The 21,204-nt window shown below is 44.9% G+C and overlaps 1 protein-coding gene across 8 annotated transcripts in view; it reads left to right on the forward strand.

Annotated features, from left to right (window-relative positions):
* LOC121433402 (histone deacetylase 4) overlaps positions 1-21,204 on the forward strand; it is a 257,632-nt gene that overhangs the window by 107,315 nt on the left and 129,113 nt on the right. The window contains exon 3 of one of the 8 annotated variants that reach the window (XM_041631771.1): positions 5,940-6,045. The exons of the other annotated variants lie outside the window; for them this stretch is intronic. The gene's annotated coding sequence lies outside the window, so the exon portion shown is untranslated. The remainder of the gene's footprint in view (positions 1-5,939; positions 6,046-21,204) is intronic. 8 annotated transcript variants of the gene reach the window in all.

The raw sequence follows: 21,204 nt of genomic DNA on the forward strand, positions 1-21,204 counted from the left end.
TCATCTTCTCCTTTTCTTGCTCCTTGATCTTCTCAGATTTCTCCTGCTATTTAGTCTCTTTGCCTAAAAGCTCCGCCTATACTTTCTCCTGCCTTGCTATTGGCCATTCAGCTCTTTATTAGACCAATCAGGTGTTTTAGACAGGCAAAACAACATAGCTTTACAGAGTTAAACAAATCCTACATAAAAGAATGAAACATCATTGCATCATTAAGTATTCCACAGCATAAACAAATGTTACACATCTTAAAATAACACTCCACAACACAGGTGTGTTTGGACTCCCCGACCATGGAACTCTTTGACCTGTGGAAGCTGGTGGCAGCATTCCCTCAGAGTCTTAGACAGCTACATTTTCTTTTTCAAGATAAACTGTCGCATCTGCCCAGTGACCTTCATGAGGAGTCCTACATTAACACAGACATTTAAAAACCAACCACACAAAAGCCATTTTCCGCATCTGCCATGCTCAAGAGTAAATGTGCTTATGTTTGGAAATACTTGTGTTTAAATCTACAAACTGAAACAGAATTTAACATTCAGCAGATGCATTTGTGAGTTGGACTGGTGAGATTAATTGATCCATAGTAGGGTCAGTCCAGTAGGTGGAGATCCCCAATGTTAGGAGGCCTTTGATGTGAGCCATCTCCTGAGTAGCTGATAGCCTCCCTCTTTGAATGGACCTGTGAGTTTCTTTGCTTTTTTTTGGGGGGGGCAGCATAGATTTTATTTAGTGGGTTATGGAGTGGGAAGGGAAAGGAGAGGGGGAAAGGCAGGGAGAAGAGAGAGAGGCAGAAGCTGCCTCTCCAAAAGAAGGGCAAAGAGAGAGAGAGCGAGAGCATTTCTCTGCTTTTTTAGGACAGTGTCCTACTCTTTTTTTTTTTTTGTCTTTCTGTCATTCTGTCATTGAGTATGTCCTTTGGCAAGCTTCTGCTGCTTAAAGTCCTAACTGACCATGAAGTGCGTGTCCCGTCCCCCCCCCCCCCCAAACTTTTTTCAGAACCTGGGGCAGTGATGGACGTAAGAGGGTTTATCCTCACCAAGTTCTCACTCTGCACAGAGAGGACAGAGAGTGGGCACTAGCTAGCCTGGGCAACATACTGGATGATCTAGGCTAGTCAGGTAGTTAGTGTCCGTCCTCTTTCAGGGACAGTGTCAGGACTGCCATCATTCTTAGTAGTGTCTTGTCTCCTGGAGTTCTTTCAAACGTTGTTGACACCCTCAACTTCAAGGCCTTCTTGACCATTTGTCTTTCTAGAATATATTCTTTACAAGGTTACTTCTAGGCCTGTCTTTTTTCCCCTTCTCCAACAGCAGCCATTTGTTAGCCTAGCTATAGGGCCTGTAGGGGTGCAGAGGAGTTCAGTGCCGTGCTTAGCATATGAATGAGTGCCAGCTGCTCTCTAGACTTGGAGGCCTTATCTGCTGGAGAGTTGAGTAAAAAGGGAAAGGGAGGCTGCTATGCCTTGGGCGGGGCCCTCTCTGGGGTGACCATTGGAGCAGCTGTGTCCTTGGAGGCTGTGTGTATACTCATCAGAAAGTAAAGAAGTGCAGTGTTTGTCCAGCTGAACAGGGAGGCTGATAGCACATTCCCTGGTTGTAGATGTGTCATGAACCTGAGCCAAGGCAACTGAGGACTTAAACAAAATGTGTGTCTAGAGGGCTTCTTAGCATCCAAGTGCTGTGGATGGAATCCCTCCTCCACAGGCTGCACTGCAGCAAATGCAGTGTCTCTACAAGTAGTATCCCTGGACTAGGGCAGTATGTGGCCCCTTTCTCATTGTTTGAGGGTTAGGCAACTCCCTCTTACAGGAAGAGCCTCACCTATGACTTGGCTTCTGCTGGGCTCCTTGTCAGGGGTTTTTCCCAGAGCACCGGTGAATCAGGTTTACTCATAGGTGCTGGGACCTAGATTCCTAGAAGAGACCAGCCACTGGGACCCTTATGCTCTTATCGGAGTGCCTTGGGGTGGGCTCCTCAATGGTCTACTTGTCCCTTATAGTCTCTGCAGCTCCCAGAACATATCTTTACTCTTGGACTGAGGGGCTCAACCATCAACCTGATTGTTGCCCTATTCTACCCCTACATAGACTTGGGCACAGGGTGAGACTGAGGTGGTAGCTGACTGTTGCCTGAGAGTGCAGGGTCGACCCCGTCCGTTAGTTCTTGGGCTATATGTTGGAGATCAGTCCTGCCAGGTCATGAATTACCTCATTCCTGACTTGATCAAGCAAGGAAAAGGGTGATTTCAGAAAACCCTAATTTGTTTCTAATTAGGTGTTCTCCTAATTCTGCCTACATTTAAGCTTCTTTCTCCTCTTCCTCCATTTATGATTCCATAGAGAGCTATGCTGTTTCTTTTTTTCTGTTGGGGAATCTAAGCTCCCATTCTAAAAATGACTTACTGTGGCCTCTGACATTGAGCCAGAGTTTTAATCTGTTAAAATCCATTTCATCTCCTGGAAATGATGCTGCTTTGAATAGCTACAGGGACCTATGCTCATGTATGGAGTGGGTAGCCATTTTCCTGTGAGTTCTAACGTCAGGGGGTTTCAGTGAAATACCCTCCACACTCCAACGGCTTTCATTTGCAGCTTCATGCCTTGGAGTGGGATTTCTTCTATGGCACTACCATGCTGTTCAGGTGACCCAAACCCCCTTTGGATATGTACTTTGTCAGAATTTTTTGTAGCCCTTGCTTAGACTTCTGGCAGAGTTACCAGCTAACACAGGTGATAGTAGCTGCTCTGTCTTGTTGGAGTAATGGAGGAATATAGTCTGTGATCTGAGTTGGATATTTAGCTTTCTGGGAATGTCCAGCTGCTTCTTACCCCAGGCCTTCCCCTCTGTCTTGCTATCTGTTTTCAGGATACCATCTTTTGTTCAGGAAGGAGACACCTTCAAAGACTTTGTTTTCCTACCAAAAGATTCCCTTTGTGAACCTGAGACTCCTATGTGTCATTCAGTACACTGGCTGGTGTCTGTTTGGGGTAATAGTTGAACAGTATTTCATCATGTCCTCTCAGGATGTTGCACAGAAACATAAACAGCAGTCTCCTGAGGCACTGGACCCCAGGCGGGTATGAAGGTGTGGTCACACACAGGCTCCACTTAGAGTGATTTTGGGCTGACACCCTTTCTCTATCTGTGGCACATCAGGTGGGACCCACCAAGTGCTCCATTGTAGATTTAATCTCTTTAGACTTTGGAGCTGGTCTGAAGCTCAGCTCAACCTTTTCCTACATGTTTTCTATTTATCTTTTTGGATCTGATAAATGTTATTAATCTTTCTCACCCCATGCTCAGACCTCAACACACACACACACACACACACAGAGAGAGAGAGAGAGAGAGAGAGAGAGAGAGAGAGAGAGAGAGAGAGGGGGAGGGAGGGAGGGAGGGAGGGAGGGAGGGAGAGAGAGAGAGAGAGAGAGAGAGAGAGAGAGAGGGGCACTGTATCCTCTGAGTCTTGATGTTGACCTAAAGTTGAGAGGGAGTCTGCAGGCCCAGGTCCAGTGCTCCCTGGGTGGTGCTTCTCTGCCTGGGTCTCAGCTCCCAGAAGGCTACATTTACGTCATGGCTGCTGACAGGATAGGGCTTCTCTGCATGTTTCTTGGGTTCAGATGAAAATCCCCATCCCAGAAGGGATTAAGCCACTCTCCCAGTACAGTGGACCTGCCCTCATGCCCTTCCTGGGAAAGGGGAGACAGGGCTCATATCCTAGGTGGAGACCATTGTGGACATGAGACCTGACTGTTAAGCTCTTTCCCAGAGTGCTTTGTGAGAGAAACCTATCCTGACGACAGTCCTGGCACAGTGTGAGCTGTTGGAAAGAAGAGAACGAGGCATATAGGCCTCATTCAGAGAGGATTTTGAACCTGTGGTGGAGGAAGAGACCCTGAAACCTTTACTGGACACACAACAAACCCTGGTCCTCAAGTATCTTGTATTCTGACATCTTTCCTTCTCATAACATGACTTGGTCCAAGATGTTGTTCTCCCATTTCTCAGGTCTTAGTGTCATTCTCTTCATTCTAATGATGACTTGGGACACATTACACCTGCCCCAGCTTTCATAGTCCACAATACTGCTCATCACAGAATACCACTATGTATATGTGAGTAGGAGTGTGGTGCCGAGGGAACATGGACTTGCTCTTCCTGAGGTCGACTTCTCTGACCTCAAGTGCAGTGCGCAAGCCTCGCATCCTGTGCTCAAATATAAATAACCAAGCTTGAGGGAACTGTCCTGCTTCAATGACCGTGAAGGCCTGAATGATCATAACTGCATTGCGATGCTGTGAAACCCTTATGTGACAAATGCACCATGGGCATACCAGGGAGGCAAGCACCATTAAGCCTGTTAGGGCTCCTAGTCCCGCCCACTCCTTCAGATGATCCATGGCTGTAGTGATCCAGGAGGATAGTCCTTCTGCCAGGCTGGTATCCATACGTGTGGAATTTGCAGTCGCAATTGCCACTTGCAGCTTTTCCAGTTGTTTTTCTAATTCACCAGACCAATTACCTAAAAGATAGCTAGACAATTCTTTAGACAAATTAGCTGCATGAGTAAATTGACACGAGTCATCCTTGACTTCCCCAAGAATACCCCCTTTATTGTGTTCAGGGGCAGATTATATAGAGATAGCCACACCCCAGCCAAACCCACCAGAAACCATTCTCCTGCCATCAGGAACTCCTGGAGGTCTCGTGCTCAGAGCAGCTGTAGGCACTCAGATCAGGGGAAAACAAATTCAGGATCTGGGGTCTCACTGTTCCCAACATTCTCTCCCCTCTAAATTTTTTATAAAACAGTGATTCAAATTCGCTCTGCCGCAGACTCTTCAGCGGCGTGCAGAGCCTTTAACTGCCACAGCCTTTTCCTTGCCCCGCGGCTGCGCTGCGTTCTCGGGCAGCCCTGTGGGTTCTGTGCTCCAGCTTGTCTCAGCTCCAGCACTTGTTGTTGCATTTGCTGATAATCTTGGCACCGCTGTGGCATCCACCAGGTTAGGCACCGACTGGGCTGAGGCAATGTGCCTTCCACCACAGCCACCTAGTAAAGCTCTGCTCCAGCTGCCTTCTAGCCCCACTGCATTCGTTCTGGGTCCAAGCTGGTGCATGGAGTGGAGCGAAACTCAGGAAAGCAGGCTTGCTGCTCTGCAACCACTGAAGGGTGGAGCAGAACTGAGGAAAGCAGGCCTGCTGCTCTGCAACCACTGAAGGGCCCCACTTAATCTTTTAGGGAATTTGGGCATTGTCAATCTGTCTGGCTACTTCCTGCTGAGCGGGGACACTGCATTCTTAGGGGTATTTACTACAATTTACATTTTCCAGTCGTGCTCAGATGTGGGTCACAGCAACTACTGGGGAGAGGCAGAGGTTCCACCTCCTCACCAAGCTGGAAGATGGAGGCGCTGAGCAGCTGGCCACTACCCAGTCGGGTGGGGCGGATTCTGGCCCTGCCCTCTGGCCTGGGCTAGGACAGAGGTCCAGGCCAATGGGCCTCATTGTGTTCCTGTTGCACTTCTGTGCCCTGAGGCCTGCACTGAAAGTGGGCCTAGCATTCTTGCCTGTCAGTCCTTGAGGCAGGTCCCAGGGTTTGCAAGCTTCGCAGCCCCTCAGTACTGCTTGGCCTTGGAGCCGCCACCACTCACACTCCACTGCAACATTTCAGGAGATCTTGGTAATTCAAACCACATGAATGTTGTACCAAGCTTGTCCCAGGATGACACATTAAGATTGCCAGAGACGGCAAACCAAGGGGCAATTGTGTCACATTCAGCCGAAAACCTCTCCAATGTGCTCCATTTTATTTTTAATTTTTTTGAATATAACAGCTCGTTAAGAGCCAGAAAAATCAGGTGTGATGTTGAAGCACCCATTCTAAAATCCCATTCTTTCTTTTAGTTTCACTTTGACCCGTCCGTTATTTGTCGCAGCTCTTACTGCCCCGCTCTCCCTTCTACCGGCGAGAGCGGAGAACCCGATTTTTGTCGCGGATCTTCAATCTCACCTGAGGATTTACCGGTGCACCCCCTGACTGCAGTAAGTTCTGGGCTTCACGGAGAGAGGTTTGGAGGTTCCCCGTACGGGCCACCACTTGTCACGGCTCCCCTTGACCAGCAAGGAAGACGCAACACTGGAGCTCTTCCTGCAAGCAGTTTATTCAGGACCTTGTTCTCTTTCTCTCTTTCCCTCTCCCCCCTCCCCTCCCCCTCTCTCCCCGGGCAAACCTCTCCCAGCCCTTAAGTAGGCATGGGCCGCCAATTCCAGATTGCCAGGTGGGCACTGTCCATAGGTCCACGCATATGCAAGCAGCTGACAATCATTGCGTGATAATAGCATGAATCAGGCCTTAGCCATCGGAGTTGATTATCACAGAGAGCACTCGCTTTCCGGATCGCGGAGGGCGGGAGCCAGCACCATCAGGTGCCGCTCCACGCAGCTCTCTACATCGCCATCAGGTGTGGCTCCACACAGCTCTCTACAGGCACACACAATAAGAGCTTTCTCCATCTGTAGACAGAGGTAGAAAAGTACTAGTGGAGTAACTTTGGGAGGTTGGTGTTGTCAAGGAAATTTTCAGATAGTCCCTTCTTGCCAGAGGTGGGGAATGTGGCTGATTGGCTGGGCTGATGTTAGACAGCATGGTGCGGAGCTAGAGACCCACTGGTCACATTCAACTTTCCTTTTTAATCTGTGTTCTTCTGAATGGATTTTTCTGCAAATCAATTAATGAAAAGGAATTTTTTTTTTATTGAGCAAAGGAGAAAAAAAAAAAACAAGTTTCCACCTCCTCCCAGCCTCCCATTTCCCTCCCCCTCCTCCCACCCTTCTCCCCCTCCTCCCACCCTTCTCCCCCTCCCCCCACTCCTCTCCCCCTCCCTCTCCAGTCCAAAGAGCAGTCAGGGTTCCCTGCCCTGTGGTAAGTCCTAGGTCCTCCCGCCTCTGTCCATTTCTAGGAACGTGAACATCCAAACTGGCTAGGCTCCCACAAAGCCAGCACATTACGTAGGATCAAAACCCCGTGCCATTGTCCTTGGCTTCTCATCAGCCCTCATTGTTCGCCATGTTCAGAGAGTCCAGTTTTATCCCATGCTTTTTCAGTCACAGTCCAGCTGGCCTTGGTGAGCTCCCAATAGATCAGCTCCACTGTCTCAGTGGGTGGGTGCACCCCTCATGGTCCCGACTTCTTTGCTCATGTTCTCCCTCCTTCTGCTCCTCATTGGGACCTTGGGAGCTCAGTCCAGTGCTCCAGTGTGGGTCTCTGTCTCTATCTCCATCCATCACCAGATGAAGGTTCTATGATGATATGCAAGATATAATATGGGATGTACTCACTCATAATTGGTTTCTAGCCATAAATAAGGGTCACGGAGTCTACAATTGGTGATCCTAAAGAAGCTAAGTAAGAAGGTGAACCAAAGGAAAAACATATAGTTGTCCTCTTGGCTATGGGAAGTAGACAAAATTGCCGGGGAGAAAATTGGGATCTTGGGGGTGGGGTGGGATGGGGGTAAGGGGAGATGGGGAGAGAAAAGGCAGAAGGGGAGGATGGGGGGAACTTGGGGAAAAAGGAGGATTGGGATAAAGGAAGGTTGGATAGGGGAGCACGGAAGCACAATTCTTAGTTAAGGGAGCCACCTTAGGGTTGGCAAGAGACTTGAACCTAGAGTGGCTCCCAGGGGCTCAAGCCGAGGTCCCCAGTTAGTTCCTTGGGCAGCTGAGGATAGGGAACCTGAAATGACCCTATCCTATAGCAATACTGATGAAAAGGAATCTTAATTTCCTTCCAGACTTTTAATAAAGACACCCTTACCCCCAATACACACAGAGCTAAACTTCCACAAAAGAGATTCTGGGATCTGTTCTTGGATTTCTTTTCTTCAGTGAGAAGGAAGCCATGGGATTCTTTTGCTTTCTGTTCTTTTGAAGGGTTGTTTGGCGTGTTCTGCTCTCTGAAAATCTGCTCTCCACTCTTAACAAGCAGCTGGAACTCAGTTGAGTCTCAGCACAAGCTACAAAGCAATGGCAGTGGCTGTGCAAAACAGATGCTGTTTGCATTAAAATAAAAGACAAACATAATATTTGCATTAATACAGAATTATTTGCATAGAGTGGTTTAGCCTTACCCAAGAGCTGGTTACTTTTAACTAAGCAATCTTTTGCTGATTATTTTCCACAAAGGGTTGCTTTTGCATAAGTGTGGCTGATTTCAAAGAAGGGTTCTCGGACATGCAAATGTGGTGTCAAGTGGTTTGTGTTGAGAATAGTCCATGTGCAGCGGTGATTGCTGTCACTCAGGCTCTGGGCAGCTTTTGTTTCCAAGCAGGGTTAATGAGCCTTGCCTTACTTGTAGTAGCACTAGACTGCTTCTGCAGAGTTTTGTGGTCACTTGCCTACTCTCCTTGGAAAGCAGCAGCCACAGTGGGCAGTGTCTCTGCCCTCTGGTTTTAGGGACAGCTGCATTCAAGAATAAAGAAGTTGGCATCAAGGGGTCTTAGAAATGAAACACAGCCAGCTTCATCCTTTGAAAATGTACTGATTTAGGTTTTCTAGTGCCAAAATGGAGAAGGAAATTTTGTATTGGGGGATTTGTATTTATACAAGAAGCTATAGCAAGGTGTTCCAAACAGTGATTTTAACACACACACAATAGAAACAAGTCTGAGAAAAACAGCTTCTCGTGGAAAAAAGTGGTCTTGGTGATTATGTCAACTTGGTGTTATTTAGTACACAGCTGTGTTTACTTTCATGTTTACTAATGTTTTATCTTAGCATTGCATTGATCATCTCACTCCACCATGGATATGACTTTTCTTCATTGTGAAGTAATCCTTTAGTTGTTATTTTGACACGTGATTTTAGAGTGGTAAACAAATATTTTTAGTTTTATTTATTTTATATGTATAAATGTTCTGCCTCTGTGTGTGTATGTGTGTGTATTGTGTGTGTGTGCTTGATTCCTGTCAGCCAGAAGACGGCATCAGATACCTGGTACTGGAGGTTCAGGTGCTTTTTGAGCCACCATGTGAATGCTGGGAACTGAACCAGGTCCTCTGCAAATAAGTGTTCCTAAATTCTGAGCCATCTCTCCAACTCCCAATAAACAATTTTTGTTTGTCTGAAAGTGTCTCCCCCTCCCATTTTTTTTAAAATATACATTTAGTTGAGTACAGAAATGTAGTTAGCTACACCTTTTAGCAGTTTGAGGGTGCTTCTTTATCTTTTATTTTTTCCTTCTTCCACTGCTATTAGAAAGTAGTTTTCAGTCCAGCTACTCTTTTATCTCCTACCTCCAAAAATTCAATTAATATGTTGTTCTCAGAGGAAATATTAGATACTATCTTTGATTGTAACTAAAAGATGAAGCATCAGCCCAGCTTTCTTTTTTGTTTTTCATGGTTAACCTGCCATACTGTCTCAGTGCTATATAGATATCTTCCCATGTTGATGTTTAGATATTTTGCTGCAAAGCATCTAGATGCTGGTTTGTACTTATTTATACTACTTACAAATCTAAAGTTTGTGAAGTCTAGAATTTTGCACTATTGAGTTTTATATTTGTATTTTTACTTCAGTAGTTCACACTAGGTCTGTATTGCCTGTCTCGCTCATTTACTAATCACTCACTCCTTTTCCTTGTCCATTTACTTTTGTAACATTACAGTCGTCTAGGTCTGTACTCTTGTTCTCTATTTTTCCCTCTAACTGTATCTAATAATCAATTCTAGAAAATTGCTTTTATTCTTATTTTGTTTAAAAACTTGCATTAAAAACTGCCTTAAAAAAAAAACCCTAACTGGGCAGATGTGGAACATGCCTTTAGTCCCAGCACTAGGGGAAAAGAGCCAGCCTAGTCTACAGAGGGAGTTAGTTCCAGGACAGCCATGGCTACACAGAGAAAACGTGCCTCAAAAACAAAACAAAAACCTGGCTTCTCTTTCTCTTTTTTCTTTCTAGGTTCCTTTTTTCCATTATAGCTATTATTGTTTTTGAAAACATCTGTCTGTCTGTCTGTCTAATGTACATCAGTGTTTTGCCTACATCTGTGTCTGTGTGAGGGTCCTAGGTCCTCTGGAACTGCCATGTGGGTGTTAGGAATTGAACCTGGGACCTCTGGAAGAGCAGCCAGTGTTCTTAACTGCTGAACCATTTCTACAGACCCCTATAATTATTATTCTTTAACTCTTGTTATTAAAATTTTTTTATTAAATTTGTATATTTTATTTTATATGTTTTGTTTGCATGTATATATGTACGCTATGTGTGTTCTTGGCACCCATGAGATAAGAAAAAGGCATCAGATCTCCTGAGAATGGAGTTAAAGATGATTGTGAACCAACATGTGGGTACTGAAAACCACACCTGTATCCTCTGTAATAGCAAAAAGTCATTTAATTTCTGAGCCATCTCTCCATCCCCTTTAACTTTTATTATTAAGTATATGATATGAATATATATTTATTGAATTAAGTATATGATATGAATATATATTTATACGTAAAAGGCTAATCAACCCAATTATAAAATGGGGCACTGAGCTGAACAGAGAATTCTCAACAGAAGAAGTTCAAATGGCCAAAAGACACTTAAGGTCATGCTCAACTTCCTTAGCGATCAGGGAAATGCAAATCAAGACAACTTTAAGATACCATCTTACACCTGTCAGAATGACTAAAATAAAAAACACTAATGATAGCCTTTGCTGGAGAGGTTGTGGAGAAAGGGGTACATTCATCCATTGCTGGTGGGAATGCAAACTTGTGCAACCACTCTGGAAAGCAGTGTTTCGGTTTCTCAGGAAATTCGGGATCAACCTACCCCTGGACCCAGCAATACCACTCTTGGGAATATACCCAAGAGAGGCCCTATCATACAGCAAAAGTATATGCTTAACTATGTTCATAGCACCATTGTTTGTAATAGCCAGAACCTGGAAACAACCTAGATGCCCTTCAATGGAAGAATGGATGAAGAAAGTATGGAATATATACATATTAGAGTATTACTCAGCAGTAAAAAACAAGGACTTCTTGAACTTTGCATATTTATTGAAAATAGATTCTTATCTCACATAATATACCCTGATTATGATTTTCCCTCCCTATACACCTCCCATTTCTCCTATACCGACCTCCTATTTGGATCCATCCACTCTCTATATCTTATTATTTAGAATAGGCTTCTAAGGATTAATAATAAAAGATAGCAAAATAAAATGTAATAAAACAAAAACTATCATATCGAAGTTTGTCAAGACAAACCAACAGAAGGAAAAGAGCCCAAGAGAAGGCACAAGGATCAGAGACCCACTTGTGTGCACACTCAGAAATCCCATAAAAACACTAAACTGAAAGACATAATGTATCTACAGAGGACCTGGTACAGAACCATGCAGGCCCTATGCATGCTGCTGCAGTCCCTTTGAGTTCATATGAGCTTTGATTATATTGATTTAGAGCAATAATTCTCAACCTGTAGGTTGTGACCCCTTTGGGGTCAAATGATCCTTTCATAGGGGTCGCAAATCAGATATCCTGCATATTAGATATTTACAGTACAATTTATAACAGCAAAATTAGAGTTATGATGTAGCAACGGAAATAATTCTATGGTTGGGGGTTACCACAACATGAGGATCTGTACAAAAGGGTTACGGCATTCAGAAAGTTGAAAACCACTGTTCTATAGGATCTTGTTTTAAAGGGCCTCCTTTTCTTGCTGTCCTCAGTCCCTTCTGGCTCTAACACTCTTTCTACTTCCTCTTCAGTGGGGTTCCCTAGGCCCTGAGAGGAGGTGTGTAATGGACACTTCCCATTTAATAATGAGTGTTCCAACTTGTGTCTGTCTCCCATCTCTCTGTCTCTCTGTGTGTCTGTATCTCTGTTACCTGCCTTTCTCTTTCCCTCCCTCTCTCTCTACTCTTTGTCTCACTGTTTCTCTGTCTCTCTTTCAGTGTAATGTCTGACTGCAGGTCTCTGTGTTTGTTCCCATCTGCCGCAGAAGGAACCTTCTTTCCTGATGGCTGAGAAAGGCACCGATCTATAAGTATAGCAGAATGGATTCATTTTATCACTGCACTTTTTTTTTTTTTTTAAGACCAAGAGTGTTTAGTTTTATCCATAGTCCCTGGCCTATCTATTCTCTGGTTCTTGGTAACCCAAACCAGTGTTGAATTACATCTCATGGAGTGGGCCTTAAGTTAAATCATTCATTGGTTGGTCACTCCCACAAGGTTTATGCTACCATTGTCCTCGCATATCTTGCAGATAGATAAATACAATTTATAATATAAGTGTAAATATTAACTTATTTTTAACTTTTCTAAAATGTCAATAATTAAAATTCATGTTTTATAGCCTTTTCTATTTCCTTACAATATTTGTAGCTATATTACAATTTATTTTTCTATTTTGTTGTTTTCACTAATTTTTAGGTTGTGAGCTATTCTCACAATCATTTATAATTTTAAATTTTCATTGGAAGAACTCATCTAAAATAGGACATTGCTCTCTGAAGAGCTGTTCTTGTTTTCATGGGACTTTCAGATTTCCCAGATTCTGGACAAGTTTTACTTTAACTCTTGTACCTGGGGTTCCAGAACTACCCAAATAATGATCCAGGAGGCCATCTCCAACATGAACACTGGTTTGGGGGTCCCAACCTGCAGAGACTTTTTTTTCTTCTCTCTAAGTATCCCCTTCTCTTTCACTGGCCTGGTTGAGAGAATTCTATAGGGCAGCCCATGAGAGCTTTGCCTTGTCTGGAACCTCTTCTAGCTCTACAAAGTCACTTGCATGGCCCATTAGGCGGAACATGTGGCCTACTAGGTAATCATTTTTATCCATAAACTACACTGTAGCCATTGAGTCATGGTTTGGAAGCCAGGTGGCCTATACTATACTGCCAAAACCTTGCTACCACCATTTGCAGTTGTCATGTGGAACCTGCAGGTGAAATCCACATCCTGTCAGTGACATTAGAGTAGTTCATAGACAATAGCAAATTGCTTCTCCTGGTGATAGCTCTATCTTTAGACGATTAAAATAGAGCACAATACAATGAAATCGCTGTATTTTTAGAAGCTGAATTTTGGTTGTCTTAAAAGGAATAATGTCATCTTAGTTGGGCCCAGCATTGGAGAAGTTGTGAGAGTCCATCCATACTGTGCATAATGGAAATGTAGTGTTGATTGCTAGAGTTTGCAGACTTGGTCGGGCACACTGTCTTTGTTGGGGTGAGTCATGTGCTATGGGATTCTTGCTTTAAACAGCCAGGATGTACCCAGTTCAGTGGGAGAACATTTATTAAGAGTCCAGAAAGCAAATGGAAGTGTGTGGAGATGGAGGCAAGGCTGAAGTCACTGTGTGATCATGGCCTTAAGTAGTGTTTGGTAGGATGGGAACTATACACACTTTGCCTAACATATGCGGTGTCCTTCTTTTTAAATACAATTATGGTTTGAAAAATTTTAAAAAGATATAATGAAATCAATGTGCTCTGCACTGTTAGAACAAAAATTAAGGAAATTTTTGTGACATTTTAAAAGTTGACTATGTATTAGAACCCAAGAACCTCTTTCCACTCTGCATCTCTCCCCTTTTTCCCCTAAGGAAGGCTCTTCAGAGATACAGGAGGTCTAGAGGGGCTATAAGTGCTGAGGGCCACACACTTGCCCTGGAGTTTATCCAGTCTTATTGGTTACCTAAGTTGACAAAATCCAGATGAACCCTGAGCTTTATAGTAGGGTCTGAACAGACCTAGGTCAAGCACTTCCATTTGATTTGAACATCTCTCCCAGAATAATTTACTAGATTGGATTTCCAGTTCCTACTCTGGTCTTCATTCCAGGGTCTGTTGTAATGTAAGCCATTTTTAGTCTACTAGAAGTCATCTTTCTGGTCAGAGCAGACAAGCTGGGCAGACCCTGCTGGCTTCCAGGAAGAAAGCTCTTTTCTAGTTGCTTTTCAGGGAGGAGAGCCAGATGCCAGCAGCACTGTTGACAGCACACAGAGTTTATAAGATATTCCTAGATGGTTGACCTGTAACAGGAACAGTATTGGAATACTATTGGATCAGCATGCCCAATTTCTGTACCAAAGTGAGCTGTTCGAGGCTCAGCCAGTATTGGCCCTGAAGTAGCAGAGTAGTAATGGGAACTGCAGACACTTCGTCTAGTAGGAGAAGGCAGTGTCCTCAGACTCTCTGGAATTTTCAGTCTGCCATTCATTGTTGCCCCCTGATGTTTTCTCTCTCCTGGAGACCTGAGTGCTGAGGTTTAGAATGATGGGATTGTTTGATAGTTTCTCCAAGACCCCAGTCCTGGAGAGCAGGCTTTAGCTTGGTCTGCTCCTAATAGTGATATTCAGAGCTGTAAAGTTGAAACAGGCATTTCATTTAGTTAGAGGATACCTCTGAACCTTTATGGGAATACAGAACAGCTGTTTCTTCTATTTACACAGCTTGACTTGCTGCCATAGCCATTATGGAGAAACTGGTCCAAGAGGTAGTACCTGCCAGATAAAGAGTAACACACCAAGACAGTCACCCTGTACTTAGTCATGTCTCAGTCAGAGAGCACAAGCTACAATGGGGCAAACAAGAGAACCAAATAAAGCAACCAGCTCCATTGTGGATCTCACTGCACACTCATTCTTGCACAAGCCTGGGTGGGATGTGTAGAAAATAGATTGCAGTATGCCACTGTGTCTTCCTTTTGAAACTCTATTTCAGAACGCCAGAGCTTAGCCCAGGACAGGGAGGTGTTTTGCACTTGTTCAAGGCAGCTGGAGAGTGTGTTGTTGAAGCAGTAGACCTAGAACTGACACATGGTCAGCAGAGCAGGTAAAACCAAACTACACCATGGAGTTTTAGGGATTGTGAAATTTGAGCCTTTGAACAAATCCTAAACATTGTGGTTTTGTTTTTCTGAGAAAAGCATAACGACCTAAGGAAGAGTAGAGGTGTTCTTCAAAGTGCTGAACAGGTCTCCAAGAATCAACAGACACTGTCATTCATGTTCTTTTCCCTGTATGCTTGGTGCCCTCTCCAGGCCTCTGCCTTCTGCACCTCTACAGGTGGCATGACCTGACCAAGCTGTATAAAGGCTGCCAGATAGTCCTAAGGGATTGCCTTTCAGAGTAGGACCCCAGAGAGTACCCCTCCAGCTCCTTGGTGACTTGGTGTTGGCCCCAGTCCTGGGGTTCTGGAAGAGCTCCCCCATCCTCTTTCCCATGCCCAGTTTACTCTTTAGTCCCATCCTTCAAGGCATCTGAAATGAGCCCCATGATCCTCATCATAGCTCTGGGACACACAAGCATGGCTCTTGCCCTACTGTATCCTGTTCCATCCTCTGCTTGTGGCTTACTCCTCCTGGAGGGCACTTTCTGATGCCCCTTACATTACTCTTTCTTGCGTGTTCTTCAGATACCTGCTTAGAGGCTACGAGCTCACATGGGTCCCTCACATGCTTTTGTCTAAAGCAATAATGACTCAGTCTCTAGCACTGATACCACACTGTCTTGTTACTAGACCTTTTGGCTGTTGGGAGTTTGGGGAGCCAGGACTTGGTATTTCCCAGAGTGTATCCTTCATATCCTGCCAGCTGCTCAGCCCTCACTGTGTGAGTGCAGTCATGGCCAAGTGATGCCATGCCCCCTGTGCTTAGTGCCCTGTGTGCATACCAGTGGTCTGACCTGGTCTGCAACCTGCTCAGCGCAAACTTTCTTCTCATTTATTTTGGGACAAGGGCCGTAATTGTCCTTTTCCCTGGCGAGGACTAAGCTCAGGTGCAGGAAGCTCTTAGACAGTGCCTGACTGGTGAAAGCATGAGCTTCTGTGAGGCTCCCAGTTCAGGACATAGGCTCGGTACTATGAAGAGCCTGTGAGACCAGTGTAGAAAAAGAAAATGCATTTTTAGTGAACTGAAGGGCATAGTATTTCACAGAATTCCAGGAGAGGAAGTTTTTGAACCCAGGTGGCCTTCTAGTAGAAGGGAAAGTTCTCATGCAGTCCACATTGACCCAGTGAGACCCCATGGTCAGCCCACCCCCTGAGTACTTGCTGCAATTCCCTGTGTACTAGTCTCCTTCTCTTTCCTTCTGGCATCTAAGGCAGACCAGTCTTTCTGAAAGGTGTTTTTACTGCAGGGCAAGCACAATGCAAGGTGGGTGCTCTCAGCACTGTCCAGCCACAGGGTGAGCTGCCTCTGACTTCCTCTCATGGCTGTTAGGGTTTGTTGTTGTGGATTAATGACTCATTGCTTGTTACCATCCACCTATTTTTTAACTTCCTGTCACTTAACCACAGACACCTTTAACTAACTTGTGCTGTTTAACAGTGTAGAAAGTGGCTTGGAGGTAGGTTCATCCATAAAGTAGTTTTGGTTGCTGACTCATACTTTGCAGGAAGTCTTGCACTCCCATCAGATGCTTTGGCATCATCAGGTGCAGTACCTTAGGGAGGGGCTAGCCTAATCTCTGACTGAACTCAGATCATGGGCTTCCCTCTTTGTAAGTCAACTGAACTCCTCATGTCAGCCAGTCTTGGTCAGCTCAACAGACGAGGAAGTCTAGCTGGAGACTGGTTCTGCAAGATTGATGTAGCCGGGTGTGTCTGACCCTAAACCCCGCAGGCCACAAGGCCCCAGGTCACAACCATCACCCTCTCACCAGGCTCTCTTTAAAATGCTGTTTCTGAAAATAAGAGTTGGCAGGAAAAGAGAGGCTGCAGCTAACAGAGATGGACAGCTGATGTCTGGAGTAGGGAAGTTCTTCACCAGTGGCATCAGAGCTGGGACTGATTTTTGTTTGAGATAACTGTGTCCCTGTCCCTTTTCCCTGCCTGACTGAAGGTGCCTGTATTGAGAGCTGCCGCACAGAGGTTAAGAGTCTGTGGGTGCTGCTGTACTCTCCTTTGTAGTTGTCACCCATCACTTGTCATGCAGGTTCTTGGAAACATGCACATCTTTTTCCTCTCCTCTCCTCAGAGTAAAACTGCCTTGAAACACTGCACTCAGTTGTTTCCCCATACAGGGCAGATGGACGTATTCTTGAGCATGGAGATGAGTGAGCTGGCTGCGAGATTGTCTCCTGATCTGTGAGCTCACTTATAAATGTCCTGTTCTCTGGGGAAGACCTGTTCCTGGAAAGAAACCAGCGAGAACCACTGTGTAGCTCTTTCCACAAGACATCTTCCACTGGCCAGGAGAGGATGGACCCAGGCTGTGGGAACCATTTAGGCTAAGATGTTTCTTTTGCATATTCCTTTGCTCCCTTGCTGTTACCCACCTACTGGTTCAGTCAGTGCTTGTTGAGTCTCTGACACACCTGGCCGTGGGCTGTGTGCCAGGACCCTCAGCCCCGAGGCCAGGCCTGTTCTCCCCCTGGACAGTCTGCCTATGGTTGTGTTGTGTTCTGCACATGTTTCTCTTTGGACATGTTGTTTGTTCCTTCTTACTAGAGTTTCTTGTCTGTGCGGGTGTGTCATTTTTCCACATTTATATCTTCCTAGAGAAAATTTCCTGAGTGCTATCCAGCTTTGGGTTCTTTGTGGCTCAGGCCTGACCATGCTTTCCTTTGCGTGCAGATTTAGGCTTCTGTGTGGTATCTGAGTGTCTGGGCAGAGGTCTTTTTATTTATCTATTTATCTATCGTGCTTTGTCCTATTTGATGCCTGAGCATGTTCTAGAGATAGCATGTGAGCCTGCCTGGTGATTTGACACAAGCCAAATGTGCTACCTGTGCTAAGATAGAACTTTGGAGAAGCATGGATAGCCAGGCTAAGGACCAGTCTGCCTACTACCACTTCATATCAGCCAATCTCAGTCAGCTCAACAGAGGAGAAAGCCCACCTAATGCAGGATTGGTGTAGCTGGGCATGATATGTGTTGGTCCTGGGCTTCTGTGTTGTGTTCTTTTCACACCTTAGAAGTTCAGCATCTGCTTGTAGATTGACCAGGAGCCAGCAGTGCGCACTCATTGGCCAGCGCGGGGCTGGCAATACACCAAAGAAGATGGTAACGTTAATGAGAAGAGAAGCTAGACAGGTTTCATTCGTTTGAAGATAGGAAGGCCTATCTTTATTCTTGACTGTTCAAGAAAAATTTTAAACGGATTTAAATGAAAGGACTGTGATCCCCGCCTCCCTCTCTAAGGCCCTGGAATTCTCTGCCATGCCCACTTCATACACCCTGTCTTACTTGGGTCCTGAACATGTCAGGCAAATCCAGATGCCATCACACTCCCATGTACACTTAACAGTTTTAGAACCTCCAGTGTGAAAGCAGTTTAAGCTCATAGACACCGCACCTCAGATATTGAGGGTTGATGATCCACTGGGTTGTGTAGTCTGATCTCCCTCTCAGTTCGGGGCCAGGGCAGTAAGCCCAGCTCCTACTCAGCTGCAGGATCACAGTGGCCAGCTGCCTCTGTGGTGCACTGGGGTTAAGGCATTCCATAGGTGAGAGCTGCCCATAAACCATGAGTGTCTATTCTTGAGCAAGCATTTCCAACAATTTCCATTGTCACTGGGGTTCCATTTTAATAGCTGTTCTTTTCTCTTTTTTCCTTTCTCTTCAGTCACTTGTTCAAAACAGGATGAAAAAAGAAATCATTCCTGACTGGTTCCCCTCCCTCCTCCTCACTGTGGCTGGAGCTAGTTGTGATTCTTAGGGGGAAAACAGCAAGAACACCTCATAGGTTATCCTTGACATTTTAAATGTCTGCCTGATTACCCCAAAGGAAAAATAGTGCTTAGAGAAAGAAATTCTTTCTTCCATTTTCATTTTCTCTAATAAATACACATAAACTCTGTTGGGCATGCCTGAGGAATTCACGACACTTACTCATTAAAGTTTAATTCCTATTAATGGGCAGATGCGAGCTTTATTATAGAACTTTGGTATTTCTCAATAACCTGTGTGGCAAGAAAAAGCAGAACTTAATGGATTGGGGCACTCAAGGCTATTAGTGAAATTCACACAGGGAGGAGCCGAGTTTATTGAAAGCTGAGCCTGATTTTAGCTGGGTGTGCAATCCTGTCTTGCCTGGAAGGGGCTATGGAGTAAAGGGACATGGGGGCTGGGAGTGCTCAGCAGAGGAGGGTAGTAGGGTATAGTTTTGCTGGGGAATCTGGTAGCTGGCCATTTCTGTCTCTGAACCATTCATGGCAGACTTGTATAAGTTAACTGAATGATTTATCTTGGAGCCAGTAAGATCCCACCCATGATCACATTGGTAAGGTCAAGGTAGACAGTGGCCTGACCATGGACCAAGGGGATGGTGTGCTGGCCACTGAATCCAAACAAATCCAGTAAAGCCACTGCTGGGCAAGGAAGCAGTGAGCAGTGCTCATACTGCAGAGGCCACAGGCTGCTGTTCTCATGGCCAGGAGTCCTGGCAGGGGAGGTGGGGGTCACTTCTATTCAGACAACAGTAAGCCATTTATGTTCCTTCTTTGTTCAATAGACTATTTTTGTGATTTTTTTTTTGTCCTAGGCTGTATGAGCTAACCTATTTTTTCAAATTTATTTTATTTTTATATATTTACTTTGAATGTGCATGCATTTGTGTGTGTGTTGTGCACGCCACAACATGTGTGTACGGATCAGAGGACAATTTTTGGGAGTCAGCTTTTCCTTCCATCGTCTGGGTCCCAGAGATTGAACTTAGATTGTCAGGCTTAGGGCAAGGCACCTTTACCCCCCTGAACCATCATGCTGCCCCTAACCTATTTTTAAAAAAAGTTTCTCCCTGCTACCTAGTTTAATAAGACACATACATACACAAATATCCTTAACTCAGGAGTTCTCCCATTCTCATTAAGTCAGATTTTAGTTCAACATCAGCATTTCTGTATCTTGCAACTTCACATCCCAGAACATGTTGCAGTTTCTTCTCAGAGCCACATGGTTCCTGTCAAAAAGTGACATTGGGTGCCTCCTTCTGTCCCTTGTGTGGTAAGCCAGGCCGCGGCTGGGTGGCAGTGCCCTCTCACCTTTCATAAGAACTCGGTGGCTGGAACAGATAATAAAAGGAGCAAGGGTGGGTCTAAGAGGAGTGGGATCATTTTCTCTCTGTGTGTAGAGCAAGAACTGAGCTCTCTAGGGGTTGGGCTAGGCCAACAAGAAGGAAAGAGGAAAAATAGGAAATGTCTTCACTCAGATCTCTGAGACAGATCTGTTATTTCCCTGCTTTGAAGTTGAATAGGAGTGTGAAATGTAGCCTGTGGAGCCCAAGATTGTGTGTACATGGCAGAGCCAGACCTGGAACCATGTCTAGGTACCTTTCAAGGTTCTTCATAACTATCTGGAAATCAGGTTTCAACCTATATTTTGTTGGACACATCATATTTGTGCCATGTAAGGGCCCTTGATGTGATGTGATATGAATAGCTGTCTTCCTCTCAAGTGTACTCATGGGAATTGGGGAAGGACATAGCCTGACTAGTCTTGTTTAACATTGCCAGGGGCATCAGAACAAAGGAACCTGAGGAGATAGAATCTGTGTTTTATGAGCAACCGCTGGCATAAACCATCTTAAAGTAGGTGCTAACAAGGTGGGACAGAGTACACAGAGAATCAGGCCACCTTTATTTTTGGAACCCACAACTGGTGTAAAGATTGTTTTTAAAAAGTTCAGTGGACTGAAAGACTGAATACCAGCAGTCTGAATTATAGCTGCCACTTATCCATAGGTTCTCTATTAACCGTATGTCTGAAAACATCTTCAGGAGAAAGAACATGCTATTCATTCATCATCATAAATACCTTGGCCTTTCCTGTATCAAACAGTCTCCTACCAAGTAGCTTTAGTATTTTTTGTTTGATTGTGAAAGTGGTTGAAGTGTGACACTAAGCCTGAGAAGAGTGTGAAGGATTTGACTCCAGAGTGGAGGGGTGTTCCTCACTCTAACTTCTTACTGTCTCTGACCTCAACTAACTTGACCAGGTCTTTTCCCAAGTGAAACAACATTGTCTGCATTTGAGATATTTTCAGATGGAGGGAGGGGTTTCAGTGGTCTGGACTGAAGCAGAAAAGTTAAATACATCAAGTAATCATACCTGATTAAAGATTAGTCTTGGCAAACCAGAAACGCCAGGCAGCTTCCTCAGCATGGTAAAAGTGACCTGTGAGAAACCTACAACAGGTGCTATGCTTCTTGCCAAAACATTGCCAGGAAGACTAGAAACAGGGCAGGAGT

This window comes from Microtus oregoni, unplaced genomic scaffold (genome assembly GCF_018167655.1).
Source record: "Microtus oregoni isolate MIOR12 unplaced genomic scaffold, Mior012 000038F_ref0000394, whole genome shotgun sequence".
NCBI classification, from domain to species: Eukaryota; Metazoa; Chordata; class Mammalia; order Rodentia; family Cricetidae; genus Microtus; species Microtus oregoni.